The sequence below is a fragment of the Propithecus coquereli genome, unplaced genomic scaffold (genome assembly GCF_000956105.1).
Source record: "Propithecus coquereli isolate 6110/MARCELLA unplaced genomic scaffold, Pcoq_1.0 Scaffold496, whole genome shotgun sequence".
In the NCBI taxonomy this organism is placed as follows: Eukaryota; Metazoa; Chordata; class Mammalia; order Primates; family Indriidae; genus Propithecus; species Propithecus coquereli.
In genome coordinates, this window is record NW_012150796.1 from 857,240 (window position 1) to 864,696 (window position 7,457).

The 7,457-nt window shown below is 39.1% G+C and overlaps 1 pseudogene; it reads left to right on the forward strand.

The window, feature by feature from the left end:
• The first annotated feature begins 2,759 nt into the window (after positions 1-2,759).
• Positions 2,760-3,461, forward strand: LOC105819678 (annotated as a pseudogene).
• The last annotated feature ends 3,996 nt before the right edge of the window (positions 3,462-7,457 follow it).

Here is a 7,457-nt window from a genome sequence, read left to right on the forward strand (position 1 = left end):
GCTAATTTTTTCTATATATTTTTAGTTGTCCAGCTAATTTATTCCTATTTTAGTAGAGATGGGGTCTCGCTCTTGCTCAGGCTGGTCTTGAACTCCTGACCTCAAGCGATCCTCCCACCTTGGCCTCCCAGAGTGCTAGGATTACAGGCGTGAGCCACCACGCCTGGCCTTCTGTTTCCTTCTGATGTTTTTCTCCTGCTTGATTTATCCGTTCTTATGAATACTATTGTAAAATCCTCCATTATGATGATGGATTTGACTATTTCCTCTTGAAATTCTCTCCAAATTTAAAAAATATATATATTTTGTAAGGCTATGTTGTTAGATGCAAAAACATTTAGAATTATGACATCATTCTGGAGACTTGAACCTTTTTAACATTATATTGTGATAATTTTTAACTGTAATAATGCTTTTTGCCTTAAAGCTCATTTGGTCTGGCCCTAGCTCTCTTTTAGTTAGTATTTGCATCCTACATCTTTTTCTATTTTTACTATTTTCAACTTTCTCTATCCTTGTGTCTTAGAAATGTCTCTTGAAAAGTACCTTATATCTTGATTTTTATAATAAAAATACAGTTTAATATATATTGTTCAATGAGAACAATTAGTCTATTTTTATTTGTATTACTTCTATGTTATTTTGTGGTTTCTATTTATTCTCTTTTCTATATTTATTTGTAGCTACTTGATTGCCTTATTTTGCATTTTTTAGAAGATTTTTTAAAAACTTTACTTATTTGGATAATAAATATCCTTCTTTTAATGGTAACCCCAGAATTTTTATCTCCTTTTATTTCGTATTAAAAATGCAGCAGAAATTTTAATGTATATACTTATCAAAGTCTAAAATTAATATCTTTATCATCATCTTGACTGCCGCAGGAATCCTAGAACATTTTAACTGTGATACCTCCCTCTTGACATACTTGGTATTTTTGTCATACATATTGTTTCTCTTTTTTAAACTCTTGAAACATTATAGTTTCGAGAACCCAAAACAAGTAAATGAGGCAAAGATCCCAATCAATGGAGGTTTATTAAGCTGAAGTTTGAGGACGTGTCCTGGAAAATCACAAACCACAGAAGCATTTGCGACCTGTGCTCTCCAAAAAGGGCTTTGAGGACTCACTATTTAAGGGGAAGGGGCCTACAAAAAGAAAAGAGAGGAGAGGTGGGGAGTGAGGCAAATGGTGACATTCTCGTGAGACGCTTAGTGTCCAGGAAATCTACGTTTTACGTAAGATAAGGTGAGTGTTTGAAGAGAAAAAGGAAGTAAAGAATGAATTATCCAGATGTCCCTGGGTGAGAGGAGGATGATTGAGCTTGTTCTGTCTCTCTCCTGCACCTGGGAAGATAAACTTGTAATAACCTTATTAGCGTGGAATCCTAGTTTTAGGAGCTCGGCTTAGCCTGCACACCCAAAGTTACAATGTACATGTCCTTGTTTATGCGAGGCCAGCAAGGAACTTGCTTATGAATGGTCTGTGGGGGCAGCCCTTGTAGAGGCCCGAGGCCTGTCAGTAACAGCTGCTCACTGGGAAGGGGGTGTTGCATGACTTAGCCTCCAGGCTTGACCTTCCCTTTTGCACAAGGAGTTGGGGGGATCCTGAGATTCTTATTTCCTTTACAGTTTGTATAGTCAATGATTTTTTATAGTTACCCAAATACTTAGAGTTTCCTTGCTCATCGTTCCTTCTTGAACGTCAGTCCTTCCATGTAGGATCACTTTCACTCCGCTTGAAATATATCCTTTAAAAACCCTTTAGTGGTGATCTTTTGGAAACAAAGTCATTATTCCCCCCCCCCTTTTTTTTAACTTTTTACTTTGAAATCATTTTTAAAACATTTATTTTGACATAATTTCATATTTACAGAAGAGCTGCAAGGATAGTACTGTGGATGGCCATTTATCTGGGCAAAAAGAGTTGCGTATTCTTGGCCCATTCAGACCCCAGAAAGGTCTGTCCTCAAACCTCATCCCCAAAGCTGTGGGTCAGCAATCTCCCTCCCAGCCATGGTGGTTCCAAGTCACTGATCGCCCAGTCCAGCCACTAGCCATTGCCCATGAATCGATGTAGGTTCTTAATTCAGGCTAATCTCTTCTAGGTGTCATGCACAAGGAGATGCCCTGCTTGGTGTTCCACCTGCTGGGGAGATTGTTCTGCTTCACCATCCTTTAGGACAACTTCAGAGCGAGGCCAGAACTCCACAAACACCATCGGGGAGCCTGACTCAAAATAGTTACTCTTCATGCAACTTGATTTAGGGAATTCCCCACGAGGACTCAGTAAATTCACACGTGAGCAGGAGCCAGAGGGTACCATGAATAGACACACTGCAAATATGACCCACCTGCTCTTGAAATAATTGCCTCTCAGGACCTGTTCCGGTGCAGTCCTTGTTATTAATGTACATACCTATTCCTTTTGATGATGTCATGCCTGTGGGCGGGAGCGGCGGTATGGCTGATGGGATCAGCTGATACCTGCTTCAGGGAAGGCAGCTTGGGTTACCTGGTGCCTTGGTGTCTCATGGCTAGGTGTTCACTCTCTACAAAAGCCCAGTGGCAAGCCAAGAACTGTTTCTCAAAAAAAAATACTTACCTGCCTCAAGAACCTAGGGCATTTTCTGCAAGGCTTGCATGGTGCACGTTCCTGGAGCTCCACGGTGTATTCCGACGCGGCCAGACAGGTGGCGGGTGGAACAGTCACTGACCGCGCCAGCTGGTCTCTGTCCGGGCTTAGTTAGAGGCCTCCCTGCAGCGCAGGATATTTTAGCATGCAAGGCCCTTCGTGACCTGGCCTTGTCTGCCTCTAGTGATTCGTCTCCTGCACTGTCGCATCCAGCTTTCCCCTACACGGAACTACTCGAGCATTTTAAAATGGATTTTAGAAGGATCAATGAGAAACAAGGTGGCGGGCTCACAGTGAGGAGCTGCCAAGGGATGAAAATTGGTGTGCCTAGAAGCAGATTTGAAAAGCAGTTCTTCAGAACATCTTTTTTCATACCACCTGACAAGCGTCTTGAACACCATGGCCCTAGCGGCGGTAAAATGGGTGATGTAAAAGAGAACTGTCTTGAAACATTTATTTCCAGTCCAAAACAGAGCTTTATATTGTGTTTGTCATAAATCTACATATTCTCCTCTACCAGGTGACTATAATTGCAAAGTCGAGCTTGCTTTGACATCTGATGGCAGGACGATAGCATGCTACCACCCTTCTGTGGACATTTCATATGAACACACAAAACCTGTCCCTCGGCCAGATCCTGTGCACAGTAATGAAGAAACAATGATCACATGCTGACGACCAGATTAGCAGAAAAAGTGAAAACCTTGAGCAAGGACCTATGATAGAACAATTTAGCAAAACGTTCTTTACGACTAAGCACCGTTGGTATCCTCGTGGACAGTGTCATGCTCATCGTAAGTAACTGAATCCTCCAAAGGACAGATAATATTGAGGTTCTCCAGGGTATCAGAGAGAAATGTGCCTCATTTGCCATTTGAGAAAATGTTATCTGTTGTATTCACTAATATACAGTAAAATAGAAATAATAAAATGTCTTTTCATATTAAAAAAGAAAAGAAGGATCAATGAAGTTGCTTGAGGAACAAAACACTTTAAATAGTCTGCCAGTATCAATAAGTCTTTGGTTAAGGGAAAAGAATTTTTAAGCAAAATGCCAATGATTTTGTTTAATCTATTTTAAAAGGATTTTTTGTTGTGAAACATCAGAATGCAAATATAATACACAAATATGTAAAATGTGTAATTTATGGAATAAGAATATAATGAACATCCACATAGCTACCTCCTTCCCCAACCTCACACACACATACTCTCTCTCTCTCTCTCTCTCTCTCTCTCTCAGGTTAATAAATAGAATATTACTGGTACCTACAACGTGTTCCCACCAGTTGCATTTGTCCCCATTTCCCCCCATTCTTCCCTCCCACTTCCAAGTCACCACAATCTTGTGTTAATATTTCCTTGCTTTTCTTCATAGTTTTCCATCTGTGCTTGTATTCCTGAACAAAATACTCTTTTTTAAAAATTTTATTTCAAAATATTATGGGAGTACAAACATTTCGGTTACATAAATTGCTTTTGTACCGTTTGAGTTGAAGTTTTAAGTGTGCCCATCCCCCAGATAGTGTGCATTGTACCCATTAGGTGTGAATTTACCCATTCCCCCCTCCCCCCACTGCCTGCGTGATTTCTGATGCTATGCTATGCTATGCTATGCTATGCTATGCTATGCTATTTCCATACGTGCACATAAAGTATTGATCGATTAGTACCAATTTAATGGTGAGTACATGTGGTGTTTGTTTTTCCATTCTTGTGATACTTCATTTAGAAGAATGGTCTCCAGTTCCATCCAGGTTAATACAAGAGGTATTAGTTTGCCAATTTTTCATGGCTGAGTAGCACTCCACGGTATACATATACCACATTTCATTAATCCACTCATATATTGATGGGCACTTGGGTTGTTTCCACATCTTTGCAATTGTGAAAGTGCTGCTATAAACATTCAAGTGCAGGTATCTTTTTTTGTAGAATGTCTTTTTCTCCTTTGGGTAAATCCCCAATAGTGGGATTTCTGGATCAAATAGTAGTTCTACTTTTAGTTCTTTGAGATATCTCCATATTCCTTTCCATAAAGGTTGTGCTAGTTTGCAGTCCCACCAGCAGTATATGAGTGTTCCTATTTATCCACGTCCACGCAAGCATTTGTTGTTTGGGAACGTGAACAGATGGAAAAACATACCATGCTCATGGATCAGCAGAATCAACAGTGTTAAAATGTCTATACTACCCAAAGTGATCTACAGATTCAATGCAATCCTATTGAAATACCAACATCATTTTTCAGAGATCTAGAAAAATAATTCTACACTTCATATAGAACCAGAGAAGACCCCGTATAGCCAAAGCAACCTTAAGCAAAAAGAACAAATTTGGAGACATCAATTTACCAGACTTCAAACTATACTATAATATAGGGCTATAGTAACCAAAACAAGAACAGAAACATAGACATAGACCAATGGAACAGGACCCAGATATAAAACCATCCTCATATTGCCATCTCATCTTTGACAAAGTAGACAAAAACATAAACTGGGAAAAAGAAGAGGTACTGTGGCCGGGTGCAGTGGCTTACGCCTGTAATCCTAGCACTCTGGGAGGACAAGGCAGGAGGACTGCTTAAGTTCAGGAGTTCAAGACCAGCCTGAGTGAGAACAAGACCCCGTCTCTACTAAGAATAGAGAAAAAAAATTAGCTGGGCGTAGTGACATGCGCCTGTAGTCCCAGCTACTCGGGAGGCCAAGGCAGGAGGATTGCTTGAGCCCAGGAGTTTGAGGTTGCGGTGAGCTAGGCTGATGCCATGACACTCTAGCCTAGCCAACAGAGAGAGACTGTGTCTCAAAAAAATAAATAAATAAGTAAATAAATGGTGCTGGGAAAATTGGATAGCGACATGTAGAAGACTGAAACAGGATCCACACCTCTCACCTCTTGCAAAAATCATCTCACAATGGATAACAGACTTAAGCCTAAGGCATGAAACTATAAGAATTCTATCAGAAAATGTTAGAAAAACTCTTATAGACATCAGGCTAGGCAAAGAATTTATGAAGAGACCCCAAAGGTAATCACAGCAACAACAAAAATAAATAAATGGGACCTGATCAAATTAAAAAGTAGAAGCCAAGGAAACAATCATTCGAGTGAATAGACAACCTACAGAATGGGAGAAAATATTTGCATGCTATACATCCAATAAAGGGCTGATAACTAGAATCTATAGAGAACTCAAGCAAATCAGCAAGAAAAAATCAAACAACCCCATTAAAAAGTGAGCAAAAGACATGAACAGAAGATTTTCAAAAGAAGATAGACTATGACCAATAAACAACGGAGAAAATGCTCAGCAACACTAATCATCAGGGAAATGCAAATCAAAACCACAATGAGATATCACTTATCTCCAATGAGAATGGCTTTTATCAAAGTAATCTATTGTTTATTTTTATTAATTTTTTTTATTTTGAGGGCTGACAGTCCTAGCTCAGAGGACATTGTTTATTTTTAAAACGTGAGTAACAAGTAAAACTTAGTTGTGTAAAAAAAGGAGCTACTGTAGTGTGAGGGTCAGCGGTGAGGTCATGAGCAAGGCCCCAGGGACATCACAGGCTCACCATGGCCAAGGCCTCAGGCGGGGCTGGAGCATATAAGACCAGATGTTGGATACATGGCAGAAATGTGCAAGAGAGAGTGAATCATTTGTGGCCCAGCTCTAGTGCTCATGAATAGACCAAAGCAGACCATTTTGTGGGATGAAGTAGTGTCCTCAGTTGACTCAGGCAGCAAGACAGAGAGAAGAGCAGAAATGCATTAGCATGTGGTCCAGCGAAGCCAAGGTTAGATAAGGATCACTGCCAGGCTCACTCTGTCCTTAAGTTTAAAATGTGGTACAGTGACAACACGGATCTTGGAAATTATAGCCTTTAATATGTTATCTTTTGAATATAATGGATAGGTTGCCCTCTACATCTGCCGTGCAGCTGTGGTCCTAGAACCTCCTTTCATGATCCTTTTTCTATTTCTTTTGCCCATCTCCTGTCTAGAATCTTCTTTTTACTCATATCATTACTGGTTCTTGACTAAGTCTTTTTTTTTTCTTTTTTGACAGAGAGAGTGTGTATGTGCTTTTTGAGGAAACAGTACATGGGAGGCAAATTTTGGGGGATTTTAAAAGTCTGAAAATATTTTTAATCTATCTTCACACAGAGATGATAAGTGAACTGGGTATAAAATAAAATTATATAAGAAAATAATTTTCTTTTAAAATCTTAAAGGCAATGCTTTGTAGTATTTTTGCTTTGAGAGTTTCTAAGGAAAAATTCAAAAGCATTCAGATTCCAGATTATACCCCTTTCTTTTTTAACTTATTTTTTTCCCCTCTCAAGAAGCTTGTAGAAACTTCTCTTTTTCCAAATGTTCTGAAAATTCATGGTGATATACCTTAGTGTAAGTCTTTTTAACCTATTGTGCCAGACACTCAATGGGGCTTTCAATTTGACAACTTGTTCTTTGGTTCAAATACACTTTCTTGAATTGTTTCATTGCTGATTTCTGATTCTCATTTTCTCCTTTCTGGACCCCTTATTGTTTGGGTTTTGGACCCACTGGACAGATTCTCTTATTTTCTCCCTTTACTCTCTAATTTTCTATCTCTTTATCTTTTTTCTCTACTTTCTGGGCCATTCCAAAACTTATTTTTTCTAGTATTTTATTGAGTTCTTCATTTGCACTAACATTAAAAAAAATTTCTAAGGGCTCTTTTTTTTATTCTCTTAATGTCGTTTTTAACAGTATCCCCTTCTTGTTTCACCAATGTAATGCCTCATCTTATCTCTCTGAGGATATCAATGACAGT